General features: G+C 31.4%; 1 protein-coding gene across 1 annotated transcript in view; it reads left to right on the forward strand.

The window, feature by feature from the left end:
• LOC129916918 (protein tincar) overlaps positions 1–22,374 on the forward strand; it is a 114,434-nt gene that overhangs the window by 15,817 nt on the left and 76,243 nt on the right. The window lies entirely within an intron of this gene.

Here is a 22,374-nt window from a genome sequence, read left to right on the forward strand (position 1 = left end):
TAAATTTAGTGGATTTAAATTTAAGAGATAAGAATGAGCTTCTGGCTTTTTAAAAATGTATTTTAAAATATTGTAGGTGTTGCCGTTGTTTTCAAAATATTTTTTTTGTGTTTGAGGTCAGAATGTTAGAAAATTGCATTTATCGCTTAAACGATGGAAGATTGTCCCTTACTGCCTTTTATATATTTTCCTTAAATTACCTAGAGAATCTTTTGCTATCATTTGTTTTATGAAATTTAAGCAAAAAAATGGTTTTAAAAAAAAAAAAATTAATTTTAATTTAAAAAAAAACAATACGGCAACACCGGCAATTTTTAATCTATAGACTTTAAAGTATTTTTAATTACCTACGTTTGAAAAAAAAATCGTCAAAATCAGAGCTGTTCGGCCGGGTTCCCTAATAATGTGCTTCAGATACTCTACTATTAGCAGAATTTATAAAAACAAAAAAAATACTGAGGCTATAAAAACGAAGTTTATGGATTTTAATATCATACAAATTTGAATGCCGGCCAAACCTATTGTTTTTTTTTTTTTTATTTGTTTTTTTTTTTATCATTTCAGATTTCAGCTACAAATTTTTGGTTGAGCAACAAATTAGCATTTAATTAGCTTCAATTACTAAGATTTATATTTGTTTAGTCCGCCAAAGTTGGGGACGTGAGTGTAGGCCAAAAAACGACTCTAAAATATGAAGATGTAATAGATCTTTCGTAAAGAACAACGATCTTCGAATGAATATGATCTAAAGGAGGATCACTGCACGAACTTGTTCCCATAAACACTTTTTTTTTTTCTAAAAACTATTCAACTACGGAATTATTCTCTAGACAACTGACCAGGAGGTGGACACACTACAAGACAAAACTTACTCTTCAGCTTGACCAGCCTAAGGCTAGGATCACACATGCAATTTTGATCGCGCGACTATATTTAGTCTCAAAAATGGGTCCTAAGGATTTCAATGCTTGTGAATACATGCTTCCAAAAATAGCATCGATTAGAAATTAGAAAATTGTCCCCATAGGCAGTGAAACCTTTGCGATGCATTTTTAAAACTGTATCGCGCGACCAAAATCGCATTTTGTGTTCCTGGCCTAAGCCTAATCTAAGCTTATTTCATTTCTTATTCCGTTATTTCACGAAAACCAAAAACTGACTATCCTGGCATTCTGTTTATAAAATGAATGTGTTATCGGGACAGGGTGTAACACACAAAACGATATTTAAAGGTGTGCCCACATCACATTTTACTGTGTCAGCTCATTCAAAACCAAAAAAGAAAAATAACTGAAAAGGGAAAACTAAAACACAGTTTTTGTGTTTAATGCTTTTTATACTCATTAAAACGAAAGGATGCACATGGATTGTGGGTGGGCGCTTCATGGGTCTGCTAATGGTTATAGCAGCAGCTTGAAGTGAAGTGATTTCTGCAACTAAAAACTTAAGAAATCTTAAAACGACAAAAATAAAAGAAGAAATCAAAAGCAAAAAAATCCAGGACAAGAGTAGAAGAGGTACCGTATACTAAACAGAAATAAAAAAAAAAGGAAAAAATATAGACGAATATAGTAAAGTGGAGTAGTGGGAAAGACAAGTTAAAAAAAAGGATGTTGATCTTATTGTGATTAATCTACACACTTTCCGTTCCATTAATTTTTGAGTGCGACTCTCCCCCATTTTGCCAACTATACTTTCTCGGAAGTATAAAAACAAAAGAAACCTTTCATTCCTTGCTTTCTACCAAAGCACCAAGGTTCCCTTCGCTTCTCCCATCACCAATTTTGTTCGTTGTAACCTGCAGTAATGGCTTCTGGCAAAACGGTATTATACGAAGACTTGTGAAAGAATATTGTACATATAGATCCATATAGTGTGCTACCATCAAATGGACACGAAATGGTTTTTCTCTCTACTATTACCCATACATACAAACATAGTTTTTGTTCAATATCCTATATCGAGTTAATGTTGCCATAGAAACACCCTAAAACTTCAACTTCTATTATGGACGATGCACATTTTAAAGGAAACTCCGATTGACTATGCGCATAGAAAATTATATTTCATTCTACGAGTATATCTCGACAAACACTCGTACCATCAGAAAACTTAAATGGGAAGATGGTATCCTTTTTACGGAAATACACAATATATATATGTTATGGTGTTGGCGATGGGGGTATCTCAAATATTTGAGATTGAAATATACAAAAAGACATATAGAAATATACATATACCATTCTACCATTTCATGTGTGCTGACTGCTTAGCCTCCCAAAGAAATAATCAATCATCGAGAAATATCATTGTGACACAGTAGAAGGATAAAGGAAAAAAAAAAGGTAAACAGCTTTGGAAAACTTTTGTTTTGACAAAAAAAGGTTCTAGGATAGGTTCGATAAAGTTGGTTATATATGTTTCACATGTTGCCTTATGGTAATCCATTTTTGTATTTCCTCCAAAAAGATCAAACTTGCATTTTGCAAATCCAATACTTTTACCCTTAAAAATGAGGAAGTTAAAAGAACAAAAAACCTTTTCGTTATAAATCAATTCAGGAAAATTTATTTGATTCCCCTAAATTGCCTAGCGGTACACAATTATGTGAACATTTTTTTTTCGAATGTGTATATTTCTATTTTCTTAGCACGAGTGTGAGTTTATTATCAAAAAATATAGAAAAGAAGAATCATTCTATCATGATTGAGTCCGAGTATCAGAAAGCTTATTTAAATATAATATTTTTTCTCAAGAATGTTTATTTTTTGATGCCAATACCTATTGTTCTGTTGGGAATGTTTGGTAATTTATTGCTTCCAAAATATGGAAATAAGCTTAAAGGAGTTTTATTTTAGAGTCGTAAATCAAATGAATATGTAAAAGAGCGATCAAGAATATTTTTAAAATGATTTAAGGAACATTCGTATTTTGTTGTTTGCCCAAATGGTATACAGCTAAGGAAATTAACATGCTTCCATTGCTTTAACTCTTTCCACACTTCGATTTTCAAATGTGTACACGTTGTACATAAATGTGTTAAGTTTCAGACGCGACTTTTTCAAAGATCATGAAGCAAATTAAATAGAGTTAATTAGTGTATGTGTTTTTTTTAAATCAATTTTAAATAGACTTTAAATAATAAACTCAGAGCAAATTTGAGCTGTCGTACGGGAGACGGAAACAATTCCGAAATTTTGAATCCACAAAACCCGAAAATCCCTAATCCCGAAAACCCACAATCCCGAAAATAAAACAGAAAACGTAAAAAAATTTTAAAAATTGTCTGCTCACTGAAACTTTAATTGAAACATAAAATAAAACACCAATTAAATAAAAATTTAAACATTTGATACAATAATTAAATTTAAGAATTAAAACTCACAAATCACAGTTATATTGATTTTAGTTTAATGATTTTTCCCCAACTTAGCTCGATCACAACACAACACTCCTGAACGCACAATAAGATTTTGAAATCAAGTTCAAAGACATATTAGCGGAATTGTACAGTTACATATGTATATTGTTTTTTACGTGTAAGCTTCAAAACTTCAAAACACTTATTATTATATTTTATATTATATAATTTTTCGAAATCAAACATTGGATTCACTTTTCAAATTATACGCCAAAAAACAAGAAACTCGTTTGTTTTGCCTTTTTCGATATATTCTCATGGTTGACGTGAGAAAATTTGCTGAGCAATATTGTGTTCAGAAAACGTCAAAAAAACGACGTTCTGCCTATCCGTATCTGCAGTGGGAGCTTCCATGTATTACAAATACAACATCCAGCTGCGGATAAAACTAAAACTTAAATCTGGCTGCGGATAAGAAATTGACATTTTTTCGAGTATCGATACTCGATCGAAGAACATTTCGGATAATTGGATAACTCAAAGAGTTTCGAAAGCTATGTTCGCAGAATGCAACGCACTTTAAAACACATACAATTAATTCTACATTTCATTTATATACATATTTACCGTTGATTGAAACTTGACCTAGGTACTCTACTCTTTAAATGCTTTTTAGTGAAATAAAATCAAGGAACGAGTCGCACAAAGTTGCTCAAAAACTACAATAATTGTTTTTGACATCGAAAGAAATATGTTGTCTGCATAATTGCTTTTAATTTTGGGGTGCAAAATTTTCATTTCATTTTATGATCTATTTGAGACTTGAGAATCAAAAATATGGATTCGAGATTAAAAAATCAGAATCTCGATTTTTATCAAGATTCACACATAGGTACAAATCACACGCACTTTCAAACACACTTCTCTTTTTGACATTTGCTGAACATTTGTTATTGTTTTATTTTCAAATGTTAAGTTTATATGAAACAATTTCGTTAAAAATTATTACAAAACTAGATTTCATCTACCAGGAAAAATCTGAGATTTTTACACAAAAATTTAAAAAAAATTCAATTTCGATCTTTCGACCCTGCATATAAACGGGCCACCGACTCACCAAATCTACGAGCATACCCCAATATGTCAAAAACTTATCCGAACGTAAAACCAAAATAAAAAATCAAACTTTGAACAAATGCAGATGAATTTACAAATGGAAAATCAGGAAAATCCATTTTTAGCAATTTTATTTGGTTTGTTTTATTTCTAACTTTTCAAAATAATAATCTTGAATAAAATTTGTTTTTTTTTTTGTTTTTGTTTTATTATCTGACAGCTAGACAGCCGTGGATGGGCAACTGCGGATACGTTTTTTTGGTAAATCGAATTTGGCCAAAAAAACAAGCCTAATTACATTAGAACTTCATATTTTTATTTCAATCCAAACTAAATACAATTTGACTGGAATATTTTGTCATTATCATCAATTTGTGGAAAATTTAAAACTTCTAACGTTTTATGAATTTTTGAGCGTATTCAATTCTAAATAAAAACATTACTCGTTATCCCTTTTAAGTGAAAATTTCACTAAATTGATATTATCATTTCTTTTATGCTTGGTTGAAGAGAAAGGATACATCATGCTTTTGAGTTGTATACGAAGATATGTATATCATTTTTAACATTTAAAGTGTTTTCAGTGCTTTCGATAGTCACTTCAAACACAAGATACAATGTTATGTATAGGTACCGTTTTATCAACGTGTATATTTTGTAACTTAGTTTTTGTTGTTTCATCAAAGGATTATGCGTCTTTAAGCTAACGCAAGATAGCTATATCTACATTAATTACTGACCTATGCATAATAGTATTAAATTTAACTTTCAATGATGCTCAAATCTGTTTTCGGAAAACAACTATAGCTCTTCACATCGGTGTACCTAGTAAAGGTAGTAGGTATATGTTTTTAGATTGGGATCATAGACATTGTTATGCAGCAGTTACGTAGGTACTTAAAGAGTCCTTGAAATCTCATCATATATGTTTCGATTTCATAATCCAGTTGAGTGATTTTTCCTCTTTCCGTATAAGTATAATGGATGATGGTTCTACTAAACTACATGCACATGTGAGGGCATAAAACACTCAAAAACACTTCAGTTTTAGATTGATATTTGATACTTTCTTTTCATAGAACCCAGATACTCGTATTGTGAACATTTGCACTCCAAAACAAAAATTATATCTACTCATTGCTTTCTCTTTTTTTGGGCAATAGGTGAATGTTCATACGATAAACTACGCAACAGCAACAAGCGTTGGTATTGTAGATAAACAACAACAACAACAACAACAACATTCCCTCTGTCAGATATATTCGCGAAATTTGATTCCTGACCGATCAAGTTGTTCGTCTGCCTTCGTTAGCTTACTTTTCGGATTGTATGTTGTGCCTTTAACTGGGACAGGGACAACTTGAAGCAGCGTCCACCAATATAATGTTGTTGCAAATCATATCGTCATCCTCATCACATTCGAGAAGAAGTAGGTACAGTTCCGTGATAGTGATGATGAAGTGGCGGGACACATGTCGCTAACAAAAGCGGGTTTCTGTTTTTTTTTTTGTTTTTGTGTGCCTGTGCGTTTTCATCGCATTTCAGCAACAACGAAGAGGGTTTTTATTCCTTTGCTTTGTTTGTGATTTAACAGCAGGTGCAAAAATGTAACGAAAACTTACCTGATTTTCTAAAAGGGTACCACCTGTCGTTTGCATTGTATTTTGTGTCCAATATACATATAGACATACACGTCTACACCAACATTTTTGGCTGACTTAAATTGAACTCCATTCTCAGGTAGATTAATGTGTTGATTGGGATAGGAAAGGAACCTGCACTTTAAACAAGTTATTTACTTGTTTTGTTATTTGTTCTTCTTTTAGGATAATTTTGAAATAAATCTTTTGTATGTTATGCCTGTTTATAAAGAAAAAATAAACGATAGACAACACCGACTGATTACTCGCATTTGCTGACATGAAAGAATAAATTAGTCCTATATGCGTTTATTAGAGTTTAATATAGATAAACTATTACTTTTATTGTTCCATCAATTTTATTAACCTGTTCTTATTTTATCTTATGATCGTCAAAGCATACATTTGGTGTATGAAATATCGCTGTATTGTACATAAATGGTGTACCATGCTGGAAAGCTGTAGTTGCAGAGTTTCGTTGGTTGACTTAATACTGCTCTTCTTATCATTCAGGGGGTAAAGGCGATGGAAGTTAAAGTTGGTTTTCCTGAGGACCAAATGAGAGTGATTGTTGAATCTCAGGAGCTGGCAATCTAATTCCATCTGGAAGTGTCAATGTGATGCTTCAACAGTTTGCAGCTGATCGACTACCTCACCCTCATATGTTCGTCTATGGTACAATATATGTAGTTCCGAATTAGATGAGTTGATTCGGATATCCCATATTCTGAGAACTCATACAGTTTCCGAATGTGAGCTTCGACCTTCCTGGCAGCTATCATATGCGAGATTAACTTGCAGTATGTAAGTGAATCGTCGGCGTAGGGAAGGTTCTCGCACACTCTTGCAGGTGTTTCATCTGATTGGCCAATTTTTTAGACTTTTGGGCAACTTTCTAATGGAAGCCTAGTTTATGACATTTATGCATAAGGGCTTCTGTCCTGCCAAATGCTTTCTCAACATTCAGAAAGCATGTGACGAACCCCACATGCGGAGCCGTAGTGTGAAGCAGTAAAGTGGGAGAGTTGTGACCCCATCCGAGATCATGACTATCGTCGATAATGGAGAAGAAGAAGAAGAAAGCATGCGACAGTAACTTAATGGTTGTTTAAAGCCGAACTGCATGTTTTGAATGATGTTGTTATCACTAAAAAAACTTCTTTAGCTTCCTGTGTATCGACTCTTCCAAGAACTTATTTAGATTGTTAAGAAGAGATATTAATCTGTAATTGGAGATTGCGTTCTTAGAATCGCCACTTCTGGCATTGGTGATTTCTGACCAACAATTCCGTTAATGTGCTGAAAGGCATTAGGCCCGGGCTTTATTGACAACAGTCGCAGTCATTTCTGGATCTGTGTGTTGTTGTGGTGTTGAATGAAGTTACGGACCATGATTGTAGCGCATTGGAACTCATTCCTTATTGTCCGGTATTTGGCGTTTGATGTGTTCAGATCCGTATAAATTTTGTACTTGTTGCAGCAGATGTCTTCGGTTGTTTTTGATTTTCCATCAATTTCACTATTCTGCAGATTCCTACTTTTTCTGCTACCAATTTCATTCATTTGTATCTGAAAAAAACTTATGTGCATATTTAAAAATTTGAGTATAATTATCTCTGATATGATGGCGTTTTTAACCCAAATCCTTTTTATATTATGAAATGAACTTACATATACATATTTATTACTGTCCTTTAAGGGGGGAAATCCGTCTAGAATTTTTTTTTGAATTATTTTTTTTTACGTTGTAAATTCATTTATCAACCGAAGAAACTATTTTCAGTGGTCTTAACCTTAAATGAGACTCGAAAGTCCCTAGATAGTCCTGAAACCAATCTGTTCCGAACCTACCACAGTACGAAAACGAAAACTTTAAACGCATTTTCCTTGAAACTCGTTTTTTTCTGCGCCGTGCAACGTAGGTAACTCAAAAACTAATGAAGCTATCGAATTGAAATAAATTGGAAATGACTCGCTAATTCATTGGTCATTTTTTTTTTAACAATTTGTTTATAAGAAAACATTGTGTTTTTTCGTTTTTTTGGTCTCTAATTTTTAATTTGCCCGGTTTTTTACTAAATTAAGGTTCATGCAATGCGTATATATATACTTTATTGGAAAAAAATTGCACGGCGAAAACTCGAGGCGTCAACTTTAAAGAGCTGTAGAGTCGCCATTTTTTTTTAACTTAAAAAAAATTGTATCAATACTTCATAATGTCAATAATAGCATATACTTTTCCATATTTCAATAAATGCTTTCGGGTTTCCAAAAAAAAAATTATTGAAAAAGCTGTCGTCCAGAGGCATTTCCCCCCTTAAATCAAAAAATGTTTATCCCAAAGTTAATTCCTTTAGACATCCTTCAACTTAACAATGTTATAAATTTATTTTAATGCAAGCATCCTCTTTATATAGCTGGGCGTTCTGACCAATTCCTAAACCAACAATTTTTAAGTGGATTCAATAATAAATATACAATGTTTTTGTTAAAACATTTCTCTCTCTGATTTTGCAAAAAGCTTCAAATATTGCATTATATTCTACAGCTTTTATACTTATAGACCTCTTTTAGTCTGTGCTGAGTGCTCTCTCCACAACAACATATTCCAGCACTTAAACTCAATTATTTCATTAATTAGCCCACGCTTCTGTTATTATGTATGTATGTGTGAGTGTCAAATGAAATTTTAAAACCTTTATTAAACCAAAGCAAAACAAGTCCTGTGGTTTTCCTGCAAACAGCAATCCAATCTCGGCAACAATCAACGATGTATGAAGAAGACGACAGACACCATCAGGGCTTCAAAACTTCAGGGCATATAGCAAAGCAACGTATAAAGCATACACAACACACACACAGTCTAATATATATTTATCTAATATCTAACATCGATTTAAAATCTAAAGTAATATAAATATACCAACTATACTATGCTCCAGCTCTGAAGTATTCCGAGAACAACATTATGAGGACGATGGAGGCACGGACGATGACGATGATGATATGGTTACTATAAAAATGGAATGAGTCACTCTTGTATTGATGTTAGAAATATTTACCCACTTCCTTTTAGTATCACTGAAAACATATTTCATCGCTCAAGCTGTTGTCGTTGATATATTTGGTAGCAAAGAATGGTAAACTCGCAGAAGGAGTATGAAACTACCCTATATAGATATCATCACAGAGAGGCCACCTACCTATAACTTACTCGTTTCATTCTAAGGAGCCAACCAACAACGTCGTTTTCTCACAGTACCTAATACCTACTCCTTGAATTGCATTTTATCGATCGTTTCATATCATAACCCACAAAGCTTCCCTCCCTCTCCTCACTCGTTTCGATTTGAGTCAAACTAAACCAAACGAAAGAAAAAAAAAAAATACTCCACATTTATGTTCCTCCCCAATAATCAAATGCCAAGTTCAGGGTATATGTTTTGGCAGGCAATCAAAAAATCAACCGCAATCATGGGCTTTAGAATTTCACTCAATTTTAGTTTTTTTTTTTTTCAGGACATGTATTGGATTCGTGTGAAAAATGTTTTAGTTATAAGTGTTATCAAGATTATCAGATGTTTGTTTGTTTTTTCAACCTAGTTCTCACTTCATATGTACAGATTTAGGTATCTATCTGTCATTCCTTTCTTATTCAGTAACCCTTGCAAGTTCATCGTTATGGCGTTACCATCGTAACGGGTGTGACGCTGCTACTTATAACTTCTTTAAATATTCAACCATTATTCAATACCTAAATTAGCTTCGTTACGGGCGTTACCTTTGAATAGAAAATCAAATTTCTATACCGTTACAATCGTTACGGGTGTGACGCTAGTACCTACTCATAACCTCGTGAAATATTCAACTATTATTCAATATCCAAACAAGCTACGTGCGTTACATTTGAATAGAAAATCAATTTGTATACATTTACCATCGTTACGGGTGTGACGCTTGTACTCTTAACCTTGTGAAATATTCAACCATTATTCAATACATTACGGGCGTAACCTTTGAATAGAAAATTAAATTTTCATACCTTTACCATTTTTACGGGTGTGACGCTGTTACTCATAACTTCTTGTAATACTCATCCATTATTAAATATCCAAATAAGTCACGTTACATGAGTGACCTTTGAATAGAAAAATTAAATTTCCATATTGTTACCAACGTTATGGGTGTGACGCTGGTATTCATAACCTCATAAAATATTCAAATAATATTCAGTATCCGAACTATCAAAATCATTCACACTGTTATTGGCGCGACAAATACACGTTACGGGTGTGAAGTTTTATAATTAGTTAGGAGTTTTCCATATTCAATAAAAATGTTGTTCCAAGATTCCTCTTTACAAATCATTATATTATTTCTTTCCCTGGGTTCTAGAGAGATGTAAAAAAAGTCAAAAACTCTAGATCCGAGCCTTTTTTTTTACAACTTTATACTTTACTGAAAAAAGTCCCAAAACCTACTATCTAATTTTAAGAAGCAAAAACATACGACCCAGTTGAACATCTTATTTTATTTGCTGTTTTAACTCGTCTTTTTTCCATCGAATTTCAGCACCGCTAACGGTATTTGCCGCAAAATTGAGCGTGGAGAGATAGGATGGAGAGTTAGTCATAGGGTTCATACCCCATCAGGATTTCAGAATGGGAAAAATAAATAGAAAATACAACAAAAAAAGAAAACGAAGAAAATCTTTTAGTATTTTTGTGTGCTTTTGACATTTTAGCCATTTAAGTTGATTTGATTGGTGAGGGATATTGGGCAAAAGTACCTCTACCTTTTATACAAACATATAGCCATACTTTAAAGGGCAAACAATCCAAGTAGGTATGGAAGGAATGGTATGAAATGGGATAGTTGAAATGGTTTTGGTTAGTAGATATAGATTTCAGTATATTAATTGGAAGTTATAAGATTGATTCGTTAGTACTTGGGTTTTATATTTGTTGTAGGTATTTGGAGATATGTAGGTATATTTTTTTTATAGAATGAAAAAGTCAAATGAAAAAAAAGCACACGTTTGTTAGAGATCTTAGAAGACTTAATTTATCCGCTAAGAGTATAATGAAGTTGAACATGCCATTTTACTTTTCCATTTTATTAGAAAATTTTAAACTTTATCGAGGAACTAAGTAGTAAAAAGATTTTCAAATTGTAAGAAAACATTACCTATTATTATTACCGTTATTTTGCGAAGGGATCTTGAATGCTTTCAATTAGCTAATTATTGGAGTTTTTTGTAAACCAAAAGAGACCTAAGATTACACAGCCACAAAAAACAATAAAAGTTCTGACCTGGGTGGGAGTGCAACTATGCTAATCATATGTTTTTTGGGTCGCTAAAACTCAATCCGAAGTCATTTCTGCCCCATTACTTAAGGTATTCGAGATAACATCCAAAATTGTCACAGCCACACAAATTTTCCATACAAAATTTCTTTAACGAAATCTTGAACGAAATTAATTTGTTTTTGCTTGAAAACTTATTTTCTGATGTTTTTTTTTCTTGAATTTTTCTATTTGTATTTTTATTATTTTTACTTTGCTATAATAGCTGATGGTATTTTTTCGTTAACATGTCCGCTGTTGACTTTGGAGACTTGAAAATTTTTTGTTTCACAGCTCTAGCGAAAAATTGGAGAGTTTTCACTCATTTGTTACTTACTTTTTATGTGCATTTTTCTTGGTCCTGTGCAGTGCTGACGGTTTTTTCACTTTTTTATTTATTTCTTGTTTTATAAATTAATTTTGTTGGTTTTCTTGATTTTAAATAAATTTCGATTTTTTTTTTTTTTTGACTTTGACTTTGACAGAATACTCGATGATATTTTTTCGTTAGCATTTTCGCTGTCGACTTTGGAGACTTGAAAGTTGTTTGTTTAGGCTTTATCTAGAAAATCTGACATGATCGAGTGAAACGGACTTCGGATTCGGTTTTAGCAACCAAAATAACATATGATTAACTCTGAATTGTACTGTAAAAAATTTTTTTTTCCAATTAAGGCTATTTTATTGAAAAGTTGACAATAAAGTTAGGCAAGAAAAATCTCCACAACTCGATTTGGGTTGGGGTCAAAATTCTTTTTTAAAAATCTGCTTTCAAAATTTTGCTTTTCAAAATCAGTTTTCAAAATTCAGTTTTGGAAAATTCTGCTTTTTATAGTTCTGATTCACAGCCTTTTTAACATTTTCCAACCCCTTTTTTAGTTATTTGCAGAATTTTGAAAATTCATCTTCTCGAAAAATTTTCTGCTTATTTGATTACTAATTTACCTACTTTACAAATTTTTTTGATAAATCAATAAATTTAAAAATATTTTTTTTTTAATATTGAGTTGAGGTTTTTACTTTTTAATGATAATAAATTTATTTATTTATCAAAGAACATTAATATTCAAAAAAATTAATAAGAAATGGACTGTTCAGAGCCGGTTTTAGGGGGGGGGCAGCCTGGGCCGTCGCCCAGGGGCGCAAGAATTGAGGGGCGCCGCAGGCGCCCCGAACTTTTACAAAAGTTATATAAATAACGAAGTCTTTCCAATCGATGTTTTATTTTTTTTTTACATTCACAAAGGCGAAAACATTCCGAAAACCCAAAAACACAAAATTCCGAAAACCCACAATCCCAAAATCCCGATTTCCCGAAAACCCAAAATCCAGAAATGCCAAAAATTGACAGCTTCTCCATTTCTCATAAAAACTACGTTTCTGTGCGTTGTTCCCCCCTCCAGGGCACTCTAAGTCATTTCAATTAACTGTGAAAAAAATCAGAGTTTCTCGGGTTTTCATTTTACATCGAACACCTCAGAGCTTTAGTTTCATCAGCGAACATCGAACACAAAGGAAATAACTCTGGTTGAAAAAGGAGCTACAAAAAACGCTTGACAACAAATTCGGAGCGACCCAGAGTGCCCTAGAGCTCACAACGAACAAACCTTATACTTATAAAGGTATGTTGTTTTCGATTGGCCGTCCGGAAGCGCCTGGAATCATGAAAAAGCGTGCTGCAAGTTTTTTATTCTCCTAGTGAAAAAACAAAAACAAAATAATTGATTTTTCACCAATACAGATATTAAATTTTAGAATTGGGTGGAAGTGATTCAAAGTTTTTTATTGGATTTCAGAATGAGTGAATCATTGAGTGATTCCAATTTAAAACGACATTAATGTACCTTGTTGAAAAAGTTTTTGAAAAAATATTGTTCAAATAAAACCAACTGTACTTTGTACTGTAACTTTAAATGTGTTTAAACAAAAAAGTCAGAGATAAAGGTAGTCTTGTCAATTGAGCCTAAATGACATGAATAATTAATTTTTTTTTTAAGTTAACCTTTTTAAGTTAATACACTGCACATTTTTAATAAATGCATTAACAAGTATATGAGAGGTAAGACATAATCTGCTATTGCTTTTTTTTAGAGGCGCCACTTGCAATCTTGCCCAGGGGCACCGGTAGTGCTTAAACCGGCACTGGGACTGTTCATTTATTTTATTTATTATGTATCACACAATATCGTTTTTTTTATGTAGAATAAGAAAGTCAGTCTGAGCATTTTAAAAAAATATTGCCGCAGTTAAACAACAAACTATTAAGAATGTACGAAATTTGAATACATTAATGGGGTGTAGTTTTTTTTTGTTTGGTAAGCGCATTATGTATTAGCTGAATTTTTTTTTTTCAAATATATGCTGGAAGAATTTTAAGAAGCAGAATTTTGAAAAACAGAATTTTCATAAAAAAAGCAGAATTTTGAAAACCAGAGTATTGAAGTCAAAATTTTAACCCGCTCCAAATCATAAATTTCCGTTTAGAAAATGATGGCGGCTTAATGTTATGTCCCTATTATATCCTGAGTTCCTAATATATCCTGAACGTGAATGATAATTATCAGCCCGAGTTAGAGGACAAGTTCAGTACTCAGAATGTATTAACCTGGCAACAAGATCTTAGCATTTGATGTAAAATAATTTTACTAGTTTTCTAATTTATTATTAATTTATATTCCTTTCAACACTTAACTTAAAAAGAGATTAAAACTATGAAATAGTCAAACTTCATAAATTGCGCAATATTACTTTGCAAAATTACACCGTAAATCATTCAGACATCCTTTGTACCCATATCAAATATAATAATTTTTGAACTTCTTCACCCAAGCTCACACTCATACTTTGACATCGACACAAACATTATATACATTTGTTGCAAAAAAAAACTTTTTGTGACCTTAAATCGAGTCAAACACCAGGGAGTATAAAACCATATAAAAAGTTATATAGTTTTTGTTTTACCTGCATATAGGAAAAATAAAAGCAAATACCAACCTTTCCTATCAGAGAAAGAAGAAAAACTCTGAAAAACAAAAGCCAGTCACAGTCCCCTAGAGCTTCGTCATCGCCTTAGACTAACTTTGTGGTTTGTCGTTTACCCTCTTTTTGTATATGTACATATTCATTCTATATTCTTGTGTTCTCAAACTCAAACTTTGTGTGTTGAAATTTATGGCTACCTTGCATGCAATAGTGTCGAATATTCTTCACCAGATTAGAAGAGGGGGACTGGAACTCTGAACTTCGAACACCTAACAAACTCACATGAACAATTTTCAGTAAGGTCGTTTTATGCTGGTCCGTTCCGTAGAAGTACTTGTAGCGGAAATTTGTTACCTAGTCATCAGACATCCTCATCTAAACAGCTATTGAGCTATAATCCCGAAAGAATAACTTCTTGGGAGAACGAACACAACAAACTCCGATCCTTCTTTTTTTATAGCTGGGCATTGGTACTTTTTCGGTTATGATTTGTGTGGGTGTGTTATACGAACAAGGATATTAAAACCATCAACATCAAGCCCATACCTAAACCAAAGAACCCAGCCGGAATCAATTAATTGAATTAGATATCTAAATATGTTTTGTTGAATTCCATTGAACTGAAAATGTTGTCCTATTTGAATAACGACAGGATAATCCAAAGGTACGGTTTTTGGATGAAAGAATTCTGGCATTCAAATTTTCAGCTCATAAACTATCGAATAATACCTACGACAGTGTTTTGTTTTTTCTCTTTTTTTTTTCAAAAAAATCTTTTTTAAATTGAATTTAAGGAGCAGTAAGGTAAATATTGATCGAATCTGTGGAGTGCATAAATTGTTTTCCAAAATGAAAATATATACCGATTTTCTATGTTTGACATTGCGTGACAAAGTTAGTTTGGTAAAGCAACTTCCTCCTTCTTGGCATTTCGCAATAAAAAAATACGAATATACGCTTCAATTGAAAAAGGATTTTTCTACCTCATTGTGCAATGGTGTATGTATATGTGTGTGTGTGTACGGGAAGGAACACTTTGAAAAACATAGTTTCGATTGATATAATCAGAGGAAGGTAGGAAGCTAGGTATAGGAAAAGTGCAAACTGGTAGCACACAAGTAAAGTTTTGAAGAAGTTGTGCAAACTGAACAGTGGGATCGAAATGTCTCTATTGTTATACTAAAATCTTAAGATATTTCATTTCGAATTTGACCAACATTCTAACATTGGGTGCATGCACGAAAAAGTGTGACTCACTCTCTCACTCAGGAGATTTTCTATTGAAATTGAAACTTTGTTTTTAGGACAAAAACTAACAGTACCTCCCATATAACGAAAATAGAAAAGTAAATTTTTTTTCAAAAACGGCTCTAACGATTTTGATTAAAATTTTCGAGTGTAATTTTAAAAATGAGACCCAACTTTCGAAATAAAAAAAACATTTTTTGAACCTTTACTAACGGTACCTGCCGTCTTTTTGGTTTTTGTATATTTCGTACACGTCTAACCCAATTCAAGGACAATTTTTATACAAAAGCGTTTAAGTACCTACCTGTAATATTAAAATTATAGAAAATTTTCACTAAACACATTTTTGGATTTATAAAAAATATTTCAAACTTTTTTTTTTTTAAATCAATTTTTCGAAAATTTGTTGGTGAAAATATTTCGAAATTTCGTTTCTTAGTGTTAATTAATATACTATATCAACTTTTTATTTATAAAAAAAATTAATTTTTTAAAAACCGCTCTTACGATTTAAAAAAAAATTCTTAAAATTCCTTCGTTACGACTTTACAGACAGCCAATATTTATTTAAAATATTCATTATTGACAAATGGAACACCCAATATTATCAAATTCTAGCCTTAAATTAAATGTGATGTTGTGTCTAATAAGAGTTAACTGGTTGAATTATTGAGCCAGTTATACAAAGAAAGTATTTTATTAAGTCACTCTGACGTATACGTAACATTTTTTACGACCGGATAACTTGAACTTATCTAGCTTGTTTTTTACAGACTAACAAATAGAACCCAGAGAACTTAGTTTAAGCTTGATAGCACTTTGGTTTGGATTTTTTCCTGTTTTTGAAATATATCACTCTACTGTGCGGTAGACGTTTGGGGATAGTAGAATACGTAACACACAAGTTCAAGAGAAAGAGTTTCCCTTACGAATAGGATTCTGTCAATAAATTGGCAGCCTGTCATGTAAGTGCCATAGTGTGTAGTTTTTTTTGTTTTGTTTTTGCTACGTTTGACTTAATTTACGCCAGAACGACTTTCAACTGCTTAAATTGTGTTTATCAGTTCATAAACCATATATTGGAACTCTATGACATACCTAGATCTTTTATTTTGTATAAACAAGCTTTCAGTAGCTATTTGTATTTATGTACATAAGGTTAGGTACTCGTCAAAAGATTTCTATGAATGATTGTTTTTCTTTTACATAATAACTTGTTCTAGTTTTCTTTAAAGGCTAATTAAGTCTCGAGAGACAATGAACTTGTATACTTTTGGCATTGTTAAAAGGATTTTCTTTTGATGAAAATGGTATCCTATTATAATTGCTGGATATGTTTTTATTTATATGGTATCTATTAATTTTCCTGCAAACCACAAATAAGGTCAAAGAGATTTGTTGATTATATTATTTTAATAGCTCACAATAATAATACCTAATTGGGTTGATGCGGTATTTTAATGCTAGTTAAAGCTCTTTTTAGAATTTTGTATGTTGGCAAGTACCTATAATGTGGTGCCTTTTGTTTATTTAAATTTTCTGAAACTTCCTAAAGGAAAAGGGTGTTTTTTTCTAGGGAAATGAAGAACTAGATTCTATGTATAACGTAAGTTTGGTTGTAAAACTCGTTAAATCATATACTCACAATTAATTTTCATTGTTTCGAAATAAAATTTTTGTTTTAAAATCTATATTTGCATTCTACTAGGAAAGAAACACCCTTTATGTAGTATTCCATATTTAAATGAGACCTTTTGACCTTTGCTTATCACTTTTGTAGGGTGTTAAAATGCACTAGATCCAAATACTAGTGTTTCCTTCGACAAAAAAAACACCCTGTTACTAGTTCTAACATCAAAGAAACAACAAAACATCTTTGTAAGAGTTTAAGTATAGGTATATAACGAAATACTCATAAGGTATTTCATCTTTATAAGTCTGCAGAAAATTTTCATCTGGTAAACAGATAAATAATTAAAGCGTACTTGCTATTCTTCATCCTTTAAAATGTTCTCTCTTCTATCTCGTGTTTTGTGAACATTCTTATGCTTTGTCGTTCTCATTATCCTTTAATATAATGATTAGCTATTCTGCCCTCTCTCTTGTGTAGACTGTAGACCACAAGAACATCCTTCTTTTTAATTACCAAGCAAAAAAAAAAAAGGAAATCATTTATATTCTTTTATTTTTAATGAGCTCTCTATACTACACCTGCAGCTATCAGCTCTCAACATCTCTAGTCGGAAGCTTATCGTCTGCTTTCTATAAACCCAAAATCATATCCGTATTTCAACTCCATGTTGTTGTTCTGTGTTTGTGTGAGTGTGATAAGCTTTCGTCGTTTATTTTCTCGGTCAAATTAAAAAAAAAAAGAATACACAAAAAAGACAAAGAAGAAAAAAAACGTATATCGAAATGGCAGCACGAAAAGGATCTCTTTTCGGAATCCTTAATGTGCAAAACACACCATCGTTAATATCCCGCTTAAACACAACGTTGCAACACATTGCTGCCTCTCTTGATTTAGTAGGCTTGAAGTTTTAAAATTTGTACTTTGTATGAAAAATAAAAAAACAAAAAAAATAACAAAATAAATTGTATCTTGGGAAAAATTTTCGTTTGTTTATTCGCTTATCTTCTTCATACAAACCTACCTTCATCTATATATATTTTCTTTTTTATATTTTCTGCATTCAGTGAGTTCGACATTTTTTTGACAAGAAAACGTGCCAAGACTAACGAATCAAAAAATTCCGTTTTCCAAACCCAACCATCAGAATATAGCTACAGCCAAAACATTCATTCACTTTATATTTTTCGATAACATAAAGCTATCTCGCACAACCGAACACGAAATAAAATGAAATTCTGAAATGTTCATTTTATTCACAAAATAAAATGAGGATAGATGTCTTGTACGAGGACTTGGGTATTAGGTTGTGTCGCTGTACGTGTTGTGCTATAAGGCTATCAAATATCTAAAAATATATGTGGCAATACAGTGCTGTAAATGAAAAAAAATTTGGATCCTTTAGGAGGCAACAATTTTTTTTTTCAAAAAATATGAATATGGCCCCGTCTTACGGGCTCTATTCGGCAAGTACTTGTATTGGTTTCGTGTACGGAAAAAATTTCGAGGCTTTGCACTTTTCAAGAAAATGATTTTTACGATTTTGATACAATTTTGCAAAAGTAGGTACCTAATATTCAAAACAATTGCAATAAAACTGCATTTAAATATGTGGCGTTAAGTGTCTTTACAGGATTGTGTATTGGATAGCCAAAAAATCCTTGAAAAGGACTTCTTGGTTACATATGTAGAAAACAAATCTTTAATTAAAATGCTATTTTTATTATGTTTATTTTTGTTGGTTTTGTGTTAAGTTTTTATTTGTTAATTTTTTGGTGTAAAAAAAAGTACCTATGTGTCATGACTTATTTTTTCGAGATATCAGTCGTAGAAATCAGTCTTAAGAAATTTTTATCAAAAAAAAAGTCGAAAGGTACTAGGTACTTTAACCTATCATTTGGTACCAAAGTTCTATAATTCGGGTACTCTGAAGAGTTGCTTCCAAAATATCCGATTTTTCTGATTTTTCCGTCCCCAACTTCAGACTGAAATGTCTTGAAATCCCCAAAACCAATTTTGAAAATATTTGGCTCACTTATAGAGCTCAATATATGCTTTCATTTGATACTAGTCCCGTCGGTGTACGCGTCGGACCCAGGCTCCATAGAAAAATGGGTCATCTCCTTTAGAAAATAAGTTGAATCTATGTACGAAGCTCAAGAAATATTTCATGATATTTGCTTCTTATTTGAAAGGATTTTTTTTTTCCTGTTTATTTATAAACACTGATGACAAGAAGATAAACAATTTGTCGAATTATTGAGTTTAATAGGGACTTTTCACGAGTCGATTTTTGCCGTGCGGCGAAGCTTTTCGACGTAAGTCGCAGGCGACTAAAGTGACATTCCCCATAGAAAAATCCTAGTCGACCGACATATCGTGCGGCTAAAATCGACTCGTGAAAAGTCGGCCGAACAGCTCTGATTTGATGATCTTTTTTTTCAAACGTCGGTAATTAAAAATACTTAAAAGTCTATAGATTCAAATTTGCCGCTGTTGCCGTTTTGATTTTTTAAATTTAATTGAAGATTTTTGTGAAAAAAAATTTTTTTTTCTAAAAATGTTGCTTAAATTTCATAAATTTACTAATGCCAAAAGATTGTCTAGGCAATTAAAGGAACACAACTATATGGAAGAGAATTACAATCTTCCATCGTTTAGGCGATAAATGCAGTTTTCACAAATTGACTTCAAACACAAAAAAAATATTTGAACACAACGGCAACACCTACAATATTTAAATATACATTTTTAAAAAGCTAAAAGCTTATTCATATTTATAAAATTAAAATTAAGTAAATTCAGGAAAATAGTTTTGAAAAAATGGTAATTAAACTCAGATTTTTGAAAAAAAAAACTTAAAACTTTTTCGCAACATAAAATGCATTTATTTTTAAAATTTTTTAGGCCACATTTATTATTATTTGAAATTATAAAAAAAAATGTCAATATGTATTATAATTTATGAAAAAAATTAAAAAGTATTTCATTTTCGAAGAACTTTTTTAATAGAAGTTTTGAAAAAAAAAAAAAAAAAATTATCTAATTTTTTTTTTAAATTCAACATTTAAATATAAAGTTATTTTTTCTTCATTCAATAGCCCTAATTGTTGAAAGTAAAATAGCAAAATTTTAGAGTTCTTATTTGCCAAAGACTTTGATTAAATCAATTATTTCAATGCAAAAATTCAGTTTTTATCGAAAAATCCAATGAAATTGGAGTAATTTTTAATTTTTTTTTTTTCAAATTATCATATATATTACCTTTTCTTCTTCGGAATTTAACTAATCATATCTATGGCCAAAGTATTTTTAAAAATAAATTCATATTCTATTACGAAATAGTTTGAAAACAAAATTCATTTAAATTTTGTTTAAGTTGAATAATATTTTGTTAAAAATTGCATACCTACCAGTTTTTTTTTTTTTTTTGAAAAATGTTAGAAAAACTGTAACGATTTTCAACGATTCTAAAAATTCCCTTTTATACAAGAATTAAAATGGCATACTTGGTTTTGTGTAAAAGATCATAAAACGGTGTTTGATTAATTATAAAAATAGATTTTATTTTTTTTTTAATTACTAATGAGCTATGAAATTCCTTAAAAAAATCAAATAATAAATTTTTCTCAATTCCGTTAAAAAAAACCTTTAAAATAAGAGTAACACCATAAGAGCAAGTATTTTTTATTTATTTATTGAATGTCAACACAGTAAGACAAAATCTTATAAATTAGTACGTGCGACACAGTCATACATTTTATTGTGTTTTATTTTACTTCTATTTTGCATATTTTTTTTTGCAAGACTTTGGTTGTTTGGTACCAAATCCCGCTAACTGTCAACTTATTGAGTAGAAAAACAAACTTTGGCCAAAAAATGTTCTAGGCTCATAAAAATACAGACGAAACAAGTTTTAGCCTTTTAATTTCTAGAAAAACATGAGCAATATTTTTGGGAGACGGACAGAATCCCGAAATCCAAAATCCAGAAAGGGTTTTCGGGATTTTGGGTTTTCGGGATTCTGGGTTTTCGGGATTTTGGGTTTTCGGGATTTTGGGTTTTCGGGATTTGGGGTTTTTAAGATTTTGGGTTTTCGGGATTTCGGTTTTCGGGATTTTGTCCCCAATCCAATATTTTTTCGTTATTTAATGTGAAACCCTTTTTCAATATTTGATAATGTTGTTTATTTTTTGTTTATCACTTTAATAAAAACAATTTAAACAACATTAAAAACATTTTTAAAACATACTTGTCATCACAGCACTGTAATTCTATTCTTGTACAATTGTACACTGAAACAAACATACACACAAACAAATATACATAACCTAGGATAGCACAAAAATATCCTTATCACATATTCTATATATTATATAGCTAAAGGCATGTCCTTTGGAAAAGCAGCAATGCAAAAGATTTATGATGCTGTTGTCGCAATAGCATTTGCATCCATTTCATAAATTATGTGATTATAATTTATTTACCAAAGATTAAGTTAATAGAATTTTGTTTTTTTTTTTTTTTTTATTAAAATATAAAATAAATACAAATAAAAAACAAAACTAATTTGCAAACCAAAGGTGCTCTTGTACCTCCTCTCAAATTTTTGTATTTAAATTAATATGCAAGACTTGTTTTGCAAATGTGTGGTCGTGTTGTGTTATTTGAGAGAAAATTCAATATAAAAAAAAAAATACGAATGGAATTTCAAATGAATGCAAGCCGAGTAAAATGTGATGGAATTTGTTTTAATATCATAAAATGGCTTTGCTGTTGGCTTAGTTTGACATTGGCCTTGGGGGTCCTTGTGCGAGATTTCATCGACCCATCCAATCTATTTGTTCTTGATATTAAAAAGGACTTTTCGAGCAAATAGATAAGAGGAGTAAATTTTTTAAGGGATATAATCTTATTTATCCTTTATCATATTAAGAGATCTAGGTATAATCATAAAGGTTCGTTTGGAGCTTCATTTTATTTCTTTTTTTCTAGACCGAAAGATGATATTATTTAGTTTGAAGATATTTGTACGTCAGAACAGGAGG

Source organism: Episyrphus balteatus, chromosome 3 (genome assembly GCF_945859705.1).
Source record: "Episyrphus balteatus chromosome 3, idEpiBalt1.1, whole genome shotgun sequence".
Lineage (NCBI taxonomy): Eukaryota > Metazoa > Arthropoda > Insecta > Diptera > Syrphidae > Episyrphus > Episyrphus balteatus.